Genomic DNA, 22,025 nt, shown 5'->3' with positions numbered 1-22,025 from the left:
GTTTGTGATTTCTTTATTAGGTGTTGAGAATTAACAGAAAGGTTCCGAAGCTTTAATGTGTTTTAGCTGGTTCTAAAATCATCATCAACCAGTCCAACTAATTGGTCCATCGACCAAGTGGTGGAGTGCCTTGATGTTAAAGTTAGGATTCTATAGGTACAGATGTATATAATGTAAAGGAATTTCTCCCAATAGGTAACAAGGTACCCCCCACATGTCCAGCGCTTCTTTTTCTCCTGTGCGCAGATTCGAGTGAGACGTATGAGTGTTGGTGTTATGGGCCACACCAATGAATGAATGTATGAATGAGTTAGTGTGGTGACAAGTCCGTGACATAGGGGGAACATGTAAATGTTCCCTTTTCCGCTGGAGCATGTTCATTCTAGATAGTCACACACAAAGGGAGCTGAGGTGTGCCCTGCATATCCTGATGGACATCACTGTGCTGATGAGCCTTCCTGAGCTATAGTGGATGGAGGAGCTGGCACTTGCACCTAAATAGGGCTGTTCCAGTCCCTCCACAACGAGTTGCCTACCCCCCCTGTAGTGTTTCTGGAGCTAGGGCAAGGAAGGGCAGGGTCCTGTGTACTACAAAGACCTTTCTTTGAAGTATCCCTACTTCAAAGGCTAAAATAGGTATAAGTACAGGACCTCTGACACCATATATGCAGAACACTTCTGGACTGAGGACATTTCGACAGGAAGAAGAGCTGTTGTGCTACCAGGAGAGACTGGCACTTTGCTGCTTGTTTTGCTGTGTTGGCCTGCTGTCTGCTGCATCTTGGCTGAGAGTGAGAGGACTGAACTTTGCTGTCTACATCCTGCTTTTCTAAAGGTTCTCCAAGGGCTTGTTGGGCCTCAGGGATATCAAAGACTTCACCTGCACCTTACTACCAGCACCTGGGCTCCTCTGCTGTGAGTCCTGCTCTGTCAAGTGGTGCCCAAATCCAGTCCTGGACCCTTGGAAGTACGTTTGTGACTCCAAAGCATCAGTTCAGAACCGGCGCATCTCTGAGAAACCTAGGCATCACCGCTGCATGCACTGAGGCCGTGGTTCCCGCTCGCTGAGTGAGCGATGCATCGATCTTGACCTACAACACAGCCCCAACATTACTGACGCATCACCACTGCCTGCACCGAAGCCGTGGTCCCCGCTCGCAGAGTGTGCGACACAACAACCTTGAATTTCAACCCAGTCTCGACTTTGTTGCAGCGCCTCCGAAGAACAATGGCTGCGTGAGTTTTGGACACTGCTTCACCGATGTCTGTGAAGAACCGTTCCGACACATTCCCAGACCGGCTTGGCTGCTACTCAACCTATTGCCTTTGACCCAGATGTTTGACATACCGCCTTGAAATCGACGCACATCGCTCTTGACATCGACGCAGCAACAACTTTGCACCGCGTTCAAAACAGTGACACATCACCTCCTTTCTGCAACGCATCATCCCCGAGTGCCAACACCTCAACAGCCCTACACCACCTCCAGGAACTGATGCATCCCTTGCATCCGCAATTCATCACCACCTCTGTGCAATGCATTGTCCCCGAGCATGGCGCATCCAAGGCACTGTCAGCAGGTCTGCGTGATTCCTGCATCCGGCCTGCGCTCCATTGCAGTTGGATTGAACTTTTCGATTTGCCCCAGTCAAGCCTGACCAGATAGCCCCAGGTGAAGCTATTGATTACTAAGCACTGGATTTCGATTTAATCTTGCAAAATTCATATCTTGTTGTGTGTATATTGGATGTTTATCTTTTTGATCTTGTTTTACAGAGAGAGAGAGAGAGTGTGTGTGTGTGTGTTTGCGTGCATGCATGCGTGCGTGCGTGCGTGCATGCGTGCGTGCGTGTGTGTGTGTGTGTGTACAAATACTTTACACATTTCCTCTTTTGTTTAGCCTGACTGTTCTGTTCCAAGCTACCAGAGGGTGAGCACAAGTAAACCCTTCGTGTGTATTACACTTACCCTGACTAGGACTGTGGTTCCTGCTTGGACAGGGTGCATACCTCTGCCAACCATAAACCTAATTTCTAACAACTGGCATCTTTGTTTTGACTAGAGATAACTAGAAAGATGCTGGCATAAAACTAGGGGCATATGTACAAGGAAATGGTGGGGCAAATTTTACAGCACTGTGCTGCGCCTTTTCCAAAACCCCTGTGTTTTCCCTAGCTCTGGCACTAAAAATAACTGCCTAGCACCAACACAGACACCCTTGCCCCATAATCCAAGGGTGCATGCATTGCAAGGATGATTGTTTATGTGCAGGAAGGTATCCCTTCCAGCACATAAACAATCAATAATGGTGATTTACTACTTCTATGTGTGCTGCATTCTGCAGCGCACATAGAAGTAGCAAATCACCATTATTTAATGATTGTTTTTGTGCAAGAAGGGACACCTTCATGCACAAAAACGATAATTTATGGTGTTTTGCTCTTTCTATGTGTGCTGCAGAATGCAGCACACATAGAGATCATCGAATCCTCAAGCTCTTCCAAAGAGCCCTTCTCCATCCAAAAGGAGGAGGTCTCTGCTAGCAATCACAATAATTCCATCGCTCCCTCACAAAATCTCTGCAACAATCTCATGACATTCTTCACCAATAAAATCAGTTTCCTGAGAACTAAAATCATCGCCCCTTTATTGCCCCACCTTGCACAGCAAAATCCTGTTCCCCAAACCACAGGCAGCTGTTCCCTTACTGAATTTGCGCCCAACTCAGAATCTGAAGTGAGTAAAATTCTGTCTTCCTTCAAGTAGTTCTCACCCTCATGGAAATATAGCCAACAGTAAAGTCAGCAGCGAGTGGCAGCTCCGTCGCAATGGCGGAGGAGACCTGCCCCCCTGCCTGGCTCAGAGCCAGCAAATGAAAAATAAAACGATGTCCTAGCATCGTTTTATTTTTCATCGGCGGGCTCTGAGCCAGCTTGTGCAGGGAGGGGCAGGGCATAGGGAGGAGGAGTGCTATGTGCATTCCCTAAGTGTGCACATGTGTTTAGCCGGCTGTCTCAGGCCGACCAAAACACACATGCGCACTTGGGTTTCTCCAGCCCAGCTGCATTGAACAGCCGGGCTGGAGAAACACCCACAGACTCCCTAGTCTGAGAGGAGTGTTTTTCCAGCCCACTCAGGCCTATCCCTATGCTGGTCTCAGAGCATGACAGCAGCGTGGGGATTGCACAGGGAATTTGTGACGCTGCCTTAGTGCTTGCTGGGATCAAGAAGGACGAGGTGCAACGCGGGAGGCGGGCGGTAGCTCTAGGTAAGTGTTTTTTTTTTATTATTAACCGCCCCGAGTGCACTCCCCCTCCCGCGCTCCCCCATACCCCTTACCACGCCCACCACCTCTTCATTGTGACGGCTGCCACTGTCATCAACATTGGCCTCGCAGCCCTAACACCTATCATCACATATCTCATAAACTGCTTCTTAACCAGTGGGGCCATCATAACCCCCATCCTAAAGATACCCTCCTTGAATTCGAATCGCCTCGATAATTACAGACCCATCTCAGGCTTTCGGTGTGTGACCAAAGCACTTGAAACAGTAGTCTCCTGGCAACTATCTCATTACATTGAGTCCAATGGTCTCCTCAGTGACTTCCGATCATGATTGAGGCAGAAAAGAATCAGCAAATCCACTCTCCTAAACATTAGATAGGATTTCCTATAAGCCTGAGCTCTGATACTACTCAACCTTTTAGCTGCATTCAATACCATCGACTACAATATACTTTTAAACAGATTGGCATCAGCAGGCATAGAAGGAACTTCCATTTCATGGTTTCCCTCCCTTCTCTGCAACCGCACGCAACAAGTAAAACTAGGCCCGTTCTTTTCCGATACAGCCGACACCCTCTGCGGTGTTCATCAAGGTTCAGCACTGTCTCCCATCCTATTCAATATTTACATGGGTCCCTTGGCTGACATCCTGGATTACTGCGCACCATATGTATGCCAATGACATGAAGTTCTTCTTGATACTAGAGGACAATCCCAACAAGTCTTCAGTGCTCTCAAGGCCTCTCGCACGTTCACATTTGGTTACAAAATAGCTGCCTATGCCTCAACTGGGACAAATCAAAAATGTTGCTCTTTGGTTTTGACAGCCTCTCCCTTCCCTTTGTCTGCTGGCAGAAATGGCCTCCCCGCCCATGCCTGTTAAGCAACCACGCAACCTGGGTATTATCTGTGAGATCTCTCTTATCCCACAGATAAAAGCTCTCTGCAGAAAGGTATTTTTCCACCTACATCAATTAAACGGGATCACCTCATTGCTACATTGCATGCATAAAATTGCATTGATCCTAGCAGTGGTCATGCCCAGGGCCACTGTAATTATGTGGCAAAAGAGGGCAAAATTCAGTGGCAGGATTGAGTAAATTATGCAGCAAAAAAAGCAAATTATGCGGAGCAGTGCAGCACATTTTTTTAATAGTATTACATGATTATTTTGTTCTTTTTACACTTGTTAACACTGTCTGGGTATTGGGTACACCTAATTAGTACCCGTTTAATACCCAAATATAGCAATATGCAACAGAAAGGTGACTAGTCAACCTTTGCAAAAAGCCTTCCACTGTGCGTCTGTGAGAAGGTGGCCTGATATATGCTGTCCACTAGTTCTAGTGGACACTTTGTATCAGTCCAAACAACCCCTTATGGTGATAGGTTAAAGACAACCTTTATTGAAAGCTAACCTAGTGGTAGCTATGGAGAGCAGCCTTCAGGCTAAGTCTTGAAGGAATGTAAAGCAGCTTGTTTTACCAGTCTATAATCTCTTGAATGATCAAATGAAAAGACAGCCACACCAGGTATATATTCAAAATATATGTATTTAAGATAAAACACACCCCTCTAGTCTCTTTATGAGACTGGAGTTCGAAGTACTTAGTTTACAAGTCAGCAATTATCAGTAATAGCACAAATACACGTTTGGGCCCTTGGGGCGTATCAAACCATATACCAAAAAAGTGGTATAAGAACCACGACTGGAATAGACACTAGGCCTATAGCCTGTAGAATTGCTGGGACCCCAAGGAACCACCCAAGGTAGTGACACAGGGGACCCCCGGGGACTGTATGCAGTGTGTAAACACAACCGCGGGTTCCCGTTATCTTCTACGGGCAATGTCGCGGTAGGAAATTTAAAGATTAGGGACACTTCTAATCGAGTCAGGACCAAACCCTGTTGGACTTAAGAAGTTCTAGGGCTAGCACCCACGAGAGCACCGGAGTACTCGAGTTACCTCACCCAGGGAAGCCGAGTGCATAAGTGACTTTTGGTGTCGGGTCGCGTCGTCGATTTCAATGGAAGCCTGCAAAGAACTGCTGCTGCCGTGAAGAGGAGAAGTGTCCGAAGAGATCCAAGGCCGGATCTAGGATGGAAGGAACCTGAAGCAGAGGAGCAGAGTCTGGGTCACTTGCCAGTGACCGAGGGCAGGATGGACCAATGCCCGCAGATGTCGGGTGCTTCAGGTGAGTTGATGGGTGTTTTGACTCTTCAGGCACGAAGTCCAGGAGGCGTCGACGAAGTCCATGAGCCGGATTCGAGCTGTCCCACGAAGTCTGTCGAGTGCTGCGTGTCGGCGACCAGAATGGACCCAACAAGCCTTGGCAACGGCAAGTCACAGGAATTCAGAGAAAGGACTGCGGTGCAGACCAGCAAGGTCTGAGGGACTCACCCAGCGAGGGTAACTCAGGGCACATCTGGAGCAACCAGAAAAGCCCAAGCAGAAAAGGAGTTGCCTTCGTGGGGACCTGCTAGCCAATGGGCTAGTGATCGCGAAGGAGCCTCGAGCGGTCGCACTTAAAGCTGGCCCACGGGTCACTCGTGGAATGGAGGCCAACAATCTTCGATGCAGGAGGTGCTCAAGGCTGGGGCTACTGGGAGCCCAAAGCACAACTTCGAGGAGGACCAGGAAGATAGTGTTGCTGCAAAAGTTCACGGTGTCCAGGGGTCACGGTTCCACATCAACCACGATAGCCACGGGTCTCAGCTTTCCTGTGGACTCAGGGTAGCCTCGGGGAAATCTAGAAATCCACCTCTGGTGATGCAAAGACTTTGGTGTCCGGCAGGAGCTTCAGCGATGCAGACCAGTCAGTTGCTTCTTTGGTGCCTGCCAAGCAGGGGAGTCACTCCTTGACCCCAAAAGAGATTTCTTCAGTTATCTAGTTAAAGTACAACGTCGATGGTCCAGGATATATGTTGCAGAGTTTCGTCCAGGGTAATCTTAAGTCCTAGGGACTGGATTCCTATACTTATAGTAAGTTTAGGGGATGGACTAACTCTAAGGCCCCACATATGGGTGGGCCTGGAAAGAGGGGTGGTTGCACCCATTTCCTTTGTCCAGTTTTGTGCCAGAGCAGGGGCAGGTAGCCCCTGCAACCGGTTTGAACTGGGCTATGCACAGGGACAGCAAATGTACCCCCAGTGCAGGACTTCAACGCACCAGAGAGTGCTCCCGCCCAGCCCCAATATACATCTGCCTGTCTGGGGAGGTGGTCACACCTCTCTTCGACAGGAAACCTATTGTCCAGGCCTCCCCTGCCGGAGTTTCGGTCAGCAGCAGGAGGCCAGACCCGTGTCTGTGGCAGAGGCATCCATTTTGTGATGCCAGGGCTCAGGAAAGTCCTACCGGGTTTAACCAGTGTGAACATGTATTTCCCTCTAGAAGGGTGGAATGCTACCCCCGCCGCCAGAACTGGCGGGGGGTAGTATTCCAAAGCGTTTGACACCAAACACGACATGTTTTGATGCAGCCATTCCAAAGTTAGCATTTACCGCGAGGTTATAATGCACATATGGTATGGCTGTATCACAGAACAGCCATAAGGAAGTATTTCTGAAAGCTGCAGAGGGGCTCGGCTCATGCTTGGGCACCTTCTCACATAAAACCAAGCACTCTGCCTTCAGGATTGTCAAGGCCTGCCATAGGAGTTGCTTATAGGTTTATATGTATCTGTATATATGTATGGATATAGGTAGCCTATACCACCGTAAGGGGTGCAAGCACACCCTTACCCAGGCTGCAGTAGCAGATCTGTGGTGCCATTTTGGAGTGCTTCCCGGGGTGGCATAATACATGCTGCAGCCCCTGGTAGGCCTCTGAGGTACCTATGCCCTAGGTTCATAGGATACCATATATTAGGGGATTACAGGGAACTCCAGAAATCAATTAGATATGTACCTAATGTACATGCAAACCACTTTAGAGAGGAAGCAGCTAGGCTGTGGTCCTGATTAGCAGTGCCACACCCAGACTAAGGTCGAAAAACAGTGAACCACCAGCAAAAAGTGGGGGTACCCATGTGAAGCAGATCCTACTCTCCTACACAACCCCCCCCCCCCAAACGCAGGGACATTAAACTAACCTTGACCAGTTGAGTCTTCATGTTCTAAGTGGAAATACCTAAAGAGTCCATCTGCATTGGCATGGTTACTCCCAGGTCTATGTTCCACTGTAAAGTCCATCCCCTGTAGGGAAATGGACCACCTAAGCAGTTTGGGGTTTTCACCCTTCATTTGTTTTAGCCATAAGAGGGGCTTATGGTCTGTCTGAACAAGGAAGTGAGTACCAAACAAGTATGGCCTCAACTTCTTCAGAGCCCAAACCACAGCAAAGGCCTCCCTCTCAATGGCTGACCAACGTTTCTCTCTAGGGGTCAGCCTTCTGCTTATGAAAGCTACTGGCTGATCCTGGCCTTCTTCATTCCATTGTGACAGTACAGCCCCTACCCCCAATTCAGATGCATCAGTTTGAACAATGAACTTCTTGGAGTAGTCAGGACTCTGCAGAATGGGAGCAGTGCACATGGCCTGCTTCAGGTCATCAAATGCCTTTTGACAGCTAGCTGTCCACTGAACCTTTTTGGGCATTTTGTTAGAGGTTAAGTCATTCAAGGGTGTCACTATTGATCCATACCCTTTGACAAATCTCCTATAGTACCCAGTCAGGCCTAAGAAGGCTCTCACCTGAATCTGGGTAGTTGGAGCAACCCAGTCCATTATGGTCTGGATTTTGCTCTGCAATGGATGAACCTGGCCTCCACCTACAAGGTGGCACAAGTACACAACCTGACTCAGCCCTATCTGGCACTTAGTAGCCTTGGTAGTTAGGCCTGCTTTTTGCAGGGCCTCCAAAACATTCCTTAGGTGGACCAGGTGCTCCTCCCAGGTGGAGCTAAAGACAGCAATATCATCTAGATATGCTGCACTAAAGGCTTCCAGACCTGTGAGAACTGTATTCACCAACCTTTGGAAAGTGGCAGGTGCATTTTTCAGACCAAAGGGCATTACCACAAATTGATAGTGCCCACTAGGGGTTGAAAATGCTGTCTTTGGCGTTGCATCATCAGCTAATCTGATCTGCCAGTAGCCAGCTGTCAAGTCAAATGTGCTAAGGTACTTGGCTGAGGCCAAAGTATCTATAAGCTCATTGCCCTTGGGATTGGATGGGTATCAGTCCTAGTGACTGCATTGAGACCCCTGTTGTCCACACAAAACCTCATCTATCTTTTTCTACCACTGGTGTGAGGTTTTGGCACAAGGACCACTGGACTAGCCCAAGGGCTATCTGAGGGTTCAATAATACCCAAATCCAACATTTTCTAACATTTTCTGGACTTCTGTCCTGATACAGTCCCTGACATGGTCAGGTTGCCTATAAATCTTATTTTTAATAGGCAGACTGTCCCCAGTGTCCACTTCATGAGTGCACCAGGTAGACTGACTTGGAGTCAGTGAGAACATGTGTCTGAACTGATTGAGCACCTGTCTGCAATCAGCTTGTTGCTGGGCAGTGAGGCTGCCTGCCAAGGCTACACCATCAACTGACCCATCATCAGGGTTCTGTGAGAGGAGGTCAGGGAGTGGGTCACTCTCTTCCTCCTGTCCCTCATCAGTAGCCATGAGCAAGCCCATGTCAGCCCTGTCCACATATGGCTTTAGCCTGTTGACATGGAGAACCCTGTGGGACTCCTTGGAGTTCCTAGGTCTACTAAATAAGTAACCTTTCCCTTCTGTTCAACAATAGTGTGGGGTCCACTCCACTTGTCCTGGAGAGCTGCTGGGGCCACAGGCTCCAACACCCACACTTTCTGTCCTAGCTGGTAAACAGTCAGTACAGCCTTTTGGTCATGCCAGGCTTCTTGCTTTTCCTGGCTAGCCTCAACATTTTTGTTTGCCTTTTTCATGTACTCAGCCATCCTGGAGCGGAGACCAAGTACATAGTCCACTATGTCTTGCTTTTGGGGGCTTGAGAGGTAACTCCCATCCTTCCTTCACCAAACACAATGGACCCCTGACAGGGTGTCCAAACAAAAGTTCAAATGGGCTGTAGCCAACCCCCTTTTGAGGCGCCTCCCTGTATGCAAATAAAAGGCAGGGCAAGAGCAGGTCCCATTTTCGCCTAAGCTTCTCTGGGAGTCCTTTGATCATGCCCTTTAAGGTTTTGTTGAATCTCTCAACAAAATCATTGCATTGTGGGTGATAGGGTTGGTTAACTTGTAGTTCACTCCACATTCCTTCCACATAGCAGTCAAGTAGCTAGACATGAAGTTTGCACCCCTGTCAGATACTATCTCCTTAGGAAAGCCTACTCTTGAGAACACACTTAAGAGAGTTCTTGCCACTACAGGTGCTGTAGTGGTCCTTAGGGGAATTGTTATTGCTTCTGGATACCTGGTGGCATGATCCACTACCACCAGTATAAATCTGTGCCCAGATGCTGTTTGGGGATCCATGGGACCAACAATGTCAATCCCTACCATTTCAAAGGGCACCCCCACCACAGGTAGTGGTATCAGGGGGGCCTTTGTAGTGCCACCTGCTTTGCCACTGGCTTGGCAGGTTACACAGGAGCGACAAAACTCCTTTGTGTCTTCAGACATGTAAGGCCAGTGAAAGTGAGGAACAATTCTGTCCCAAGTCTTGTTCTGGCCTAGGTGTCCTGCTAGGGGCATATCATGGGCTAGTGTCAATAGGAAACCCCTAAACTTCAGAGGTATAACCAACCTCCTGGATGCACCAGGCTTGGGGTCTCTACTCTCTGAGTATAGGAGTCCATCATCCCAATAAACTTTATGGGTGCCACTAGCATTCCCAGCAGCCTCATCAGCAGCTTGCTGTCTGAGGGTTTCAAGAGAGTGGCAGGTTTTCTGCTCCTGGCTCAGATCAGACCCGGAAGGGCCCCCTGTCCCCAAGAACTCAACCTGGTCAGGTTCAAGCTCCTCTGGGACAGTTCCTTCTTCAGGCTCAAGATCATCTCCCTGAGGAGACTGATCAGTATCCTGAGACAGGTGGGAAGGCTCTGCCTTAACCCTACTGCTCCTCCTCTTGTGAGGCACCTGGTCCATTATTCCAGAATCCAGGACCTGTCCAGTTTTAGACATTTTAGCCTGTGACCTGGTCACAGCAAAGACATGTGCAGGGATCCCTAACATTTCTGCATGTGTCCTGAGCTCCACCTCAGCCCAAGCTGAATTCTCTAGATCATTGCCAAGCGAGCACTGTACTGGTAGGTCTGCACTTACCACACCCTTCTTAAGGCCAGTTACCCCTCCCCAGGAGAAGTTAACAACTGCCAGAGAATGGTCTGTTCTGACATTGCTAACATTGGTCACTAGGTACATTTCCCCAAGTATAATCTGCCCAGGATCCACAAGATCTTTTGTCACCATTGTGACACTTGCTCCTGTGTCCCTGAATGCCCACACTTCTACTCCATTAATTAAAGGCTGCTGTCTGTATTTGCCCAAGTTACTGGGACTCACAAAGAGGGACATATCCATGCCCGCATCACTGACAAGCACAGCCTGAGTTGGTACTCTGACTAGGCTAGAATCCAACTCAGAACCAAGGGTCAACCCTACTACGCCCTTATTCTGTGTACTCCTACCACCAATTGTAACTGCACTAGGGAGAGCAGGTGCCATAGGGGCATTGGTGGGGGCTGGAGTATTTTCTTTGGCCTTGGTGCAGTCACTAGTCCAGTGAGTTTTCTGTTTACAGATTTTGCAGCAAGGTTTCTTTTGGCCTTTACACTTTCCTGACTGTGAATCCCCACCTGAAGAAGATTTTTGGGGCCCTTGAGAAGACTTCTGGTCTTTACCCTTGTCCCCACCCTTGTCAGAGTTTTTGGAATCTTGCTTCTTTGGGTCACCACCTTGGCTCTGTACCTTCTGTCTCACCCTGGTTCTGACCCATTTGTCTGCCTTCTTTCCCAATTCTTGGGGAGAGGTCAGATCAGAGTCTACCAGGTACTGGTGCAACAGCTGATTTTGACAGTTATCAAGAATCTGCTCCCTCATTATCAGATTGTACAATCCTTTGAAGTCACACACTTTACTGCCCAATAACCTACCTTCCAGAGCCTTAGCAGCACAGTCAACAAAGTCAACCCAGTCTTGATTTTGTGCCTTTTGGGTGTCTCTGAACTTTAACCTGTATTGTTCAGTAGTTAGGCCAAACCCATCTATCAATGCACTTTAAGACTTTGTAATCATCAGCATCCTCTTCTCTTACAGTAAGGAGCTTATCTCTACCTTTGTCTACAAAGGAGAGCCATGAGATTGCTGCCCACTGACCTTGAGGGACCTTCTGCACTTTACTGGCCCTCTCCAAGGCCGTTATCTATTTGTGGATGTCATCCCCACTCTGGTAGGGAGAGACAATCTTACTTAGGTTTCTATGGTCATAAGACCTCTCCATATCTCTAGGGAAATTGCTGCCAAGGGACTCCAGTCCCTCCTTCTTTTACTAGCTCTGTAGAGCTCCAGGGCTTCCCTATCTAAGGCCATCTGCTGCTTTCTGAGGTTCAACTTGTCTTGCTCATACTTCAGCAGTCTCTCTCTCCTCTCCTGGGAGGTTTCCCTCCCTCTGTGAGAAGAAACAGAGGTTCCTATAGAGGAGTTTGACTGGATAGATCCCCTTGACAGAGATCTATCCCTTCTAGCCCTGTTGTCAGGCCTACCTGGAGGAATAAGGGAAGTGGCATTATTGTCATCCTCCTCATCCTCATCCTGGAGGTCTGTGTTCACCAGAGTCTGGTCATTGTCACCAGTCTGGTCAGCATTAGATGTAGGGTCAGGGGTGTTTCCACCCCTAGACCCACCATCAGGTGCTGCCCCACCCATACTATCTACATCATCCGGCCCACTAGGCCCTGTGATATCATCCAGCTTAAGTATCTTTATGAGATGCTGGGTGGATGGACCTTTGCCTGTCTTCAGCTTCCTAATGGAACATAAGGCCCTAGGCTAAACAAAGGAGAGATCCTCATATTTATAGGGAAGAAGCTCACTGGTTCCTGGTAGGGATCCACTGGCTATCCCTTAACACACAACTCTAAGTTCAGTAGAACTTACTGTAGCTAAACTTTATATTATATGTACCTTAGTTACCTTTAGTGGTTTTCAGTTGATCAATTCAATTGAGATTATCTGGTAAAACAATAGCAAGCTGGAATCCCACATGCTGCACACCAATGTGAGAATGTGGCCTGATATATGCTGTCCACTAGTTCTAGTGGGCACCTTGTATCAGTCCAAACAACCCCTTATGGAGAATTGGTTAAAGACAACCTTTATTGAAAGCTATCCTAGTGGTAGCTATGGAGAGCAGACTTCAGGCTAAGTCTTGAAGGAATGTAAAGCAACTTGTTTTACCAGTCTATAATCTCTTGAATGATCAAATGAAAAGACAACCACACCAGGTATATATTCAAAATATATGTATTTAAGATAAAAACACACCCTCTAGTCTCTTTATGAGACTGGAGTTCAAAGTACTTAGTTTACAAGTCAGCAATTATCAGTAATAGCACAAATACACGTTTGGGCCCTAGGGGAGTACCAAACCATATACCAAAAAAGTGGTATAAGAACAACGACTGGAATAGACACTAGGCCTATAGCCTGTAGAATCGCTGGGACCCCAAGGAACCACCCAAGGTAGTGACACAGGGGACCCCCGGGGACTGTATGCAGTGTGTAAACACAACCGCGGGTTCCCGTTATCTTCTATGGGCAATGTCGCAGTTGGAAATTTAAAGATTAGGGACACTTCTAATCGAGTCAGGACCAAACCCTTTTGGACTTAAGAAGTTCTAGGGCTAGCACCCACGAGAGCACTGGAGTACTCGAGTTACCTTACCCAGGGAAGCCGGGTGCATAGGTGTCTTTTGGTGTCGGGTCGCGTCGTCGATTTCAATGGAAGCCTGCAAATAACTGCTGCTGCCGTGAAGAGGAGAAGTGTCCGAAGAGATCCAAGGCCGGATCTAGGATGGAAGGAACCTGAAAGCAGAGGGGACAAAGTCTGGGTCACTTGCCAGTGACCGAGGGCAGGATGGACCAATGCCCACAGATGTTGGGTGCTTCAGGTGAGTTGATGGGTGTCTTGACTCTTCAGCCACGAGGTCCAGGAGGCGTCGACGAAGTCCACAAGCCGGATTCGAGCTGTCCCAAGAAGTCTGTCGAGTGCTGCGGTGTCGGCGTCCAGAATGGACCCAACAAGCCTTGGCAATGACAAGTCACAGGAATTCAGAGAAAGGACTGCGGTGCAGACCAGCAAGGTCTGAGAGACTCACCCAGTGAGGGTAATTCAGGGCACGTCTGGAGCAACCAGGAAAGCCCAAGCAGAAAAGGAGTTGCCTTTGTGGGTACCTGCTAGCCAACGGGCTAGTGATCGCGAAGGTTACACCCATTTCCTTTGTCCAGTTTCGTGCCAGAGCAGGGGCAGGTAGCCCCTGCAACCGGTTTGAACTGGGCTATGCACAGGGACAGCAAACGTGCCCCCAGTCCAGGACTTCAAAGCACCAGAGAGTGCTCCCGCCCAGCCCCAATACACACCTGTCTGTCTGGGGAGGTGTTCACACCTCCCTTCGACAGGAAACCTATTGTCCAAGCCTCCCCTGACGGAGTTTCGGTCAGCAGCAGGAGGCCAGACCCGTGTCTGTGGCAGAGGCATCCATTTTGTGATGCCGGGGCTCAGGAAAGTCCTACCGGGTTTAGCCAGTGTGAACATGTCTTTCCCTCTAGAAGGGTGGAATGCTACCCCCGCTGCCAGAACTGGTGGGGGGTTAGTATTCCAAAGCGTTTGACACCAAACACAACATGTTTTGATACAGCCATTCCAAAGTTAGCTTTTACCGCAAGGTTATAATGCACTTAAGAGTATATGGTATGGCTGTATCACAGAACAGCCATAAGGAAGTATTTCCGAAAGCTGCAGAGGGGCTCAGCTCATGCTTGGGCACCATCTCACATAAAGCCAAGCACTCTGCCTTCAGGATTGTCAAGGCCTGCCATAGGAGTGGCTTATAGGTTTATATGTGTCTGTATATATGTGTGGATATAGGTAGCCTATACCACTGTAAGGGGTGCAAGCACACCCTTACCCAGGCTGCAGTAGCAGACCTGTGGTGCCATTTTTGAGTGGTTCCCAGGGGTGGTATAATGCATGCTTCAGCTCCTGGTAGGCCTCTGAGGTACCTATACCCTAGGTACATAGGATACCATATACTAGGGGCTTATAAGGCACTCCAGAATCCAATTAGATATGTACCTAATGTACATGTAAAACATTTTAGAGAGGAAGCAGCTAGGCTGTGGTCCTGATTAGCAGGGCCACAGCCAGACTAAGGTCGAAAAACAGTGAAACACCAGCAAAAAGTGGGGGTACCCATGTGAAGCAGATCCTACTCTCCTACAGCGGCAACTTGTGCTGCTGCGTTTTAGTAACTTTTGAGCAGTTTGAGCTAGAAGCACATTTTTTGTTGTTAAAATCTGCAGATTTTGCAGCAGCTGATTGATTATGTGGCAAATGATGACAAAGTCACTAGTTCAGGTCTACCGCAATGAAGAGAAGACCAGCTACTGGGCCCCACTTAGGTCTGCTGAACACAGTACCTAAATTACCGCATGTTAAATAAAAACACAGTGAGGAACTGATACCATCTTCCACTCATCCCGGTGTTGCTGGACCAGGTGAGGGAGGCCAATATTTACACTAGACTAGACCTCAGAGGAGTTTATCATTTGGTTTGGATTCGCGAAGGGGATGAGTGGAAAACGGCATTCAAAACACGTTATGGGCTGTTGGAGTACCTGGTTATGCGCTTCTGGCTTTGTAACGCCCCAGCGCCTTCCAATATTTTCTTAATGACGTACTCAAGGAGTACATAGACAGATTCGTAGTTGTTTATATTGACGACATCCTGATATACTCACCCAATCAGGAAATGCATGTGAAGCATGTTGCTCTGATATTGCAGAGGCTAAAAGAAACATAGTTTGTTTTGCAAGCTGAACAAATGCGAGTTTAACACAATAGAGGTTGAGTTCCTGGGAGTTATATTGAGCCCCAAAGGTTTAAGCATGGCTGAGAGAAAGGTACAGGCGTTTCAGGATTGGCCTGTTCCCAAGAGCGTGAGAGACGTACAATGTTTTTTGGGTTTCTCCAACTATTATGGGAGATTCATCTCTCATTTTTCCCAGCTGGTCTCTCCTACTACACATCTATCTGAAAAAAGCATTCTGTATAGCTTCGATCTTAAAACATCCCCACATTGGGATACCATTCATAGCAGAGGCAGATGCATCGGACAAAGCAGTTGGAGCTGTGTTGTCACAACGTGACAAATTATTGGAACAATTACATTCAGTGGTCTTTTTGTCCCGGAAACTGAGCACAGCAGAAATCAACTGCACCGTGGCCGCAAAGGAGCTCTTAGCTATAAAAAAGGCTATTTGTGGGGGGCTCTTCATCAGGTCACTGTCTACACCGACCACAGAAATCTTCAGTACATGAAGACAGCTAGACAACTCACTCAAAGACAGATGAGGTGGATGTTGTTTTTCGCAGAATACGACTTTGTGGTTATGTTTCGTCCTGGGTTGGAAAACAGAAAGGCCGACTTGTTATCTCGTCAAGAGATTGTTACTAAACCACGGCAGGGAATTACCGAGGCGATCATCAGTCCGGATAGGGTGTTATGCACCATAACGTTGGAACATTTCGGGGAAACCTTCGCAAAGCATCAATCCTTTACTCGGTGGCAGAAATGGGTAGAACAGAGTAATCACTAAACACTCAAACATGGATTACCGTTGTACAAAAACAAATTATACCTACCATCACAGGAACTTAGGCTGAAGGCCTTTAATTGGTGTCATGAAGCAGTCCTTGCTGGCCATCCAGGTGGTAAAAAAAATCTTATGTCTGGTACAGCGACAATTTTGGTGGGAAGGATTGGCAAAAGATGTGACTCAATGGGTGTCTCAATGTGAAATATGTGCTTGGGCAAAAGGGGAACAAACCAAGGCTACGGGTAAATTGATGCCGATGCCCACACCATCACAACCCTGGCAAACGATTAGTATGGACTTCATTCTTGGACTGCCATAGGATCAGGGATACAACGCCATACTGGTTGTAATCGACAGTCTCACAAAGAGGGGTCATTTCATTCTTTGCAAAAATCTACCTACTGCAGGAAAAACCGCCCAATTGCTTCTGTCACACGTGCTTCGTTTACACAGACTCCCATAGGTCATCGTGTCCGACAGAGGACATCAGTTCATTGCTAGATTCTGGCGTATGTGGTGCAAGGCTCTTCACGTGGAGGTAGCTCTGTCTACTAGCTTCCACCCACAGACTGACGGACAGACAGAGCGGTTGAACCAGACTCTCAAGAAGTACCTGCGGTGTTACTCCAAAGAAGCAATTGATTCATGGGTGTCTCTATTATGGCTGGCTGAACTATCATACAATAACACCTGGCATAGTTCTATCAAAGAAACACCGTTTAGGGCCAACACAGGGTTGCATGCTAAAACATTGCCTCTATCGGTTCCCTGTGATGTGGTCAATCAGTGTTCTGTTATGTCACAGATAGTGATTCTATACACCATGCATAGAAAGGTGAAAACCAATCTGAAACAGGCCAAACAGTCCTACAAGACATGGGAAGATCAACACCGCCAAGAGGGACCCTGTTATCGGCCGAATGATCGTGTATTGCTCTCCACTAAGAACATTTATTTCAGAGTGCGCAGTATATTTCACCCAAAGTTCATTGGGCCATATACCATTCTGCACAAAATCAGTCCTGTGGCATATAACCCAAAACTGCCCGCTTCTCTACGAATCCATCCGGTATTCCACTGTAGTTTGCTGAAACCAGCGGTGAGTGCCAGACGCAGAGCCGTACCTGCAGTGGCCAGGGATGGTCAGCTGGAATACGAAGTGCGACGCATCTTGGATTCCAGGTACCGGAGGGGAAGGCTATGGTATCTTGTCTCCTGGAAAGGGTATCCATCGGAAGACGATTCCTGGGAGCCGTGTGTGAATGTCCATGCTCCCCTTGCTGTTCTGTTCTTCCAGGCACGCAACCCTGACAAACCTGGTTCTACGAGGCGCATGGGAAGAGGGCGTACTGTCAGGCACTGACCGAAGGCGCCTGCATTGTACGTGTAATTGGAAGCAGTGCCGCGCAAAACTACATCTCCCAGAAGGTTTTCCTTCTGGGAGGGGCCAAAGACACTTAACTGCCGAGATGCGCACCGGGCGGTGTGCGTAATTTAGACTCTTTGGAGATCGTTCGGATGGTGCGGTTGCACTATCGCAGTGTCTCCATTCATTCCTGTTGTTTCCTAATTTCCCTTGCTCAGAGATACTGTACCGGGCCGTCGCCTTCATGCCGGAGGGAGCGTTCTACTACCGGCACCAGTTTCATCCGCTGACAGCTGTTCGCGCTTCTTGCCGGGAGTGGTTGGAATCCGTTTGTACAGCTCGGAATCAACGCGGCTCAGAGTGTTGCGGCTTTTCCTTGTGGAGGGATTAGTGAACTGGTAGCTCTCGCGGATGAGGGCGTATCTGAATATTTGGCCTACTTAGAAACTACCAAACAAGCTGTTCCACAGGCTGCCAGGCATCAGGTATTGCTCGGGCTCGAGTAACACTCTTCATCTGGACCAGGTGCATCGCTGCAGAGTCCGTAAGTCTTTGGACAAAGCACTTCATTACTGTGGTTGCTGTTTTTAAGCCACGGTAGTTCTCGAGTCGTTTATTGTGGTTTTGGAGACCTCTATTGGTTACGGAAAGCGGAACAGGAGCCAAGATTATTCATTGACTTTGCAAGGTGTCTTTCATGTACAGAGGATCAAGACATTCATTGATAACACTCTGTCCATTGAAGTGGGAAAGAGACACAACATTTTCTCTTTTTCTTTTTTGGTTGGGAATGTACGATGGGTATGTATGGAATAGATTTAATCTCCCATCATAGTAAGAAGAAGGGTATGAATGGATAACTCATGTGTTTAGGTCTCGCCTGGGTCAGCGCAGCGAGACATTCAGTGAGTGGGCCGACCACAGCTTTTTGGGTGGCATAGAGCGTGCGGTTACACGCACAATGACGAGCAGAGGCACCATCTGGCTTTCTTCTCTCGTCATGGTGCACGCACATCGCACACCACTCAGCAGACGTGCCTCCCTTTTTTTTTTCCACTTTCAGCGCGAGGCGCGCGCGCTTGTTCTTTTTTTGTAACAACTCGGCTTCTTTTGTTGTGCCTAACGTTCTTGAACACATTTAATGTGTGTAGTACTTTGTGTCGATGTCAGCAGCTCACAAAGCCCACTTTTACCCCACAGCAGCTCACAAAGCCCACTTTTACCCCACATATAAGTAGATTAAGCAGCTGAGTACTCACAAGTGTTCTTTTATTAGCAGCTCACAGGGCACAATAAATACTTTAACTTATGGTACGCTGACAGAGATGTGTCTAGCACTGTATCAACCGCAATAGGACACCGCAGCGCTCATGATGACGGCCGCATACTCCCACTTGTAAAGATGATAATACAATAATAAATTGATACTTCCAATCCACTCGGTATTTTAGAAGTCATAACGGCGAGCATCAATTAGGTCTTTTTTTTTAGTTCATTAGGCGGCTTTTTGTGACAAATGAATGTGTGCAAATAAAAACTAAATACTTAACTGGTGAAAGTAAGTATTGCGTTTCAGTTTTTGGTGGCGGTTATTGAAACTTTTCTTATCACACCAATGATAGCTCTGATTTTATTTTGGTTATGGTTAAAGATCATTCAAACGCTAAAGTTTTGAAACGAACAAACCTGTTAATTGAAACAAATGCAATAACTTGGCCCTCGGCACTGACACCCTTTTCATGTCCTTATAACTTTAATAATGCGAACCTCCTCTCCACCGGACCTACAATTAATGTACAGGAGGCCGGTGTCCCCCTCGCGCCCCCGCCCCGTCAGACCCGGGACTCTACTCGTAGGGCCTCCTAATAACCAACGCTCGCAAAAATCTAGAAACACTTTCCCTACAGTCTGTGCAACTCTACTAATAAAAGAGGGAGCTGGAGGGAGGCGGAAATACCTTAAACCACACTTAACCATCCCAAACTAGATACATACATTGGTTCGCTTTAGATCAGCGGTGTTTTTTCGTTTCTGTTGCAGAGATTTATGCGGAACATGCGGCTTCATTGTAGGCCTGGGCTAAAATTCTGTTCCGCTCGCGGAAATTGCGATAATTTGACATTTTCGCGTTCCGCGGAGAGCGTGAAAATGTCAAAATTTCCGCAATCCGCATTTTACCGGAAATTGTTTGCTTGCTCGTGCTGTAAAATAATACATTCTCGCGTGCGCGCGATCGCCTTACCTGAATCCCCGCGTTCGCCGACAAGTTTTCCCGATCCGGTCGCGTTCTCCACAAGATGTTGGATTGTTGGTAGCCATTTGCGCTGTCTCGCGAAGGTTCGCGCCCGCAGTAACGTCATTCGTCGCGCGTTCACGTCTTTCTTCTCGCGATCATGCACTGCGAGACAAGTGAAAACAAGATGGCCGCGCCCACGAGCAACTGCATGGGTAAGTTGGCGAGCCGCGACCACGCAGAAAATACTGCAAACGGGCGGGAAAAAAACTTCCGCATCTTCGCGACATTTCCGCGTGTTTGCGGAGATTTTTAACATTTTCGCCATAATTTGCGAAAATGAATTTCGCAGATTCCACCCACCCTTACTTCATTGTGACTGCCCTGCCGAAGAAACGTGTCAAGGAGTGCATGTAAGCTGGATAACGTGTGTAAACACAATAACATGCGGGCGGGTTTGTAAATGATCTGAGTGAATGAATATCAGATCAGAGACAGCCAGCCTTTGCCAGCATCTGTGAAGGTATACGGTGCTGTGCGCGCACCCTGTGACGCACTGACGCAGACACCTCCTATATACTTCAACTGATTATCATCTCGAACAAACATATTTATATTACAAAAATACATACATAGACCTTGAGCTCGCATTTGTGTTGGAAGGGCTGGAAAACAGAGTTGGTTTAAAGGCTCCACCAGTGCTTCATTTCATGTTCTTCCTTCTCTTCCCTCTCTCGAGTACTACTTCCCTTCACTCTTCTCTGTCCATCTTTCGATCGGTCTTTCTTTTCGCTCGACTGTCTCTTGAGCTGTCCGCTCCCCCCGTACTCCGCTCAGCCCCTCCACTCTCTTGCCACCCCATGCCACCTTTTCATTTATTTATTTTTATTTATTTTATTTTTTAAATTTGTAAGGCGCTACAGCTACCCAAAAAGGGTTTCCCGGCGCCGAGACACAGCATAAGGATGTCAGGAGAATTTACTGGCTATTCTTGTTATTGTTCGAATAGCCAGTTCTTGACGTGCCTTCTGAACCTGTCATGGTTTTCCGCCTTTCGAATGAAGGGAGGGAGTGCGTTCCAGAGGGATGGTCCTAGGTGGGCGAAAGATCTGCCTCCCATTCTTGCCAATTTAAATCTTGGTACACAGAAGTTGGCAGCTGATTGCGAGCGAAGATTACTCTTGGGAGTATAGGGGTGAGCCAGAACTAGAAGGTATTTGGGTGCAGTACCTGCTTTGATTCTGAACATGTAGTTCAGGGCTTTAAAACGGATTCTGCTTTCTACCCTGAGCCAGTGGAGTTCCCGACGGTAGCTCGAGACTCTGGAATTTTTAGGGATTCTGCACAGTAGTCGGACTGCAGCGTTCTGGACAAGTTGTAGTCGACTGACTACCGCTTTATTTGAGCCAAGGTACAGAATGTTGCCGTAGTCAAGCCGTGATGTTATGAGGGCATTGACTACGGTCTTTTGAGTGGAAGAGGGCAGCATCCAAATGATTTTCCTCAGCCATTTGATGATGGTAAGGCATAGGCCGACAACTTTGTTGGCCTGTTGGCTCATGGAGAGGGAGCTATCCAAGATGACTCCCAAATTACAAACTTGAGTCACTGGGGTAGGAAAATTACCCATCTGGTTTGGCCAGTGTGAAGGATTCCAAAGATCTTGACGTTTTCCTAAGAGAAGAATCTCTGTCTTGTCTCCATTGAGCTTTAAATGGTTTCTTGTCATCCAATTAAGGATGTTTTGAAGCCCTGATTTGAGGAGAGATGGGGATGTCGGACAGGATTCAGATAGGGAGAATATAATTTGGGAATCGTCGGCGTAGGTCATGAGGGTAAGTCCAGTTTTTTCGGCTAAGTCAGCTAGGGGTCTGAGGTAAAGATTAAAAAACAGGGGACTCAATATAGATCCCTGTGGCACGCCGTGGGGGGCATTGAAGGTGTCGGAACAGGCCAGTGAGGATGTTATTTGGAAAGTCCGTTCCGCCAGGAAGGATCGAATCCAGTTAAGCGCTTTTCCACGGACACCATTTCTGTATAATGCCTTGATGAGAGTTTCGTGGGATATGGTGTCAAAGGCCGCGCTCAGATCTAAAAGCACTAGCGCGACCGTCTGACCTTTATCGAGGAGATTCCGGATGTGTTCCGTAACTCCTAGAAGGGTGGTTTCTGTCGAGAAACCAGCCCGAAAACCCGATTGTGAGGGGTGCAAAAGCGAGTTTTCTTCAGCAAAGGTGGATAGGACCGAGTGGACGTGTCTCTCCAAGCATTTGGAGAAGGCAGGGAGCAGGGATATGGGTCTGTAGTTGGCTGGACTTTCTGGATTTGCTGTGG

The sequence above is a fragment of the Triturus cristatus genome, chromosome 4_1 (genome assembly GCF_964204655.1).
Source record: "Triturus cristatus chromosome 4_1, aTriCri1.1, whole genome shotgun sequence".
Lineage (NCBI taxonomy): Eukaryota > Metazoa > Chordata > Amphibia > Caudata > Salamandridae > Triturus > Triturus cristatus.
Note: the sequence above shows the minus strand (reverse complement) of the source record.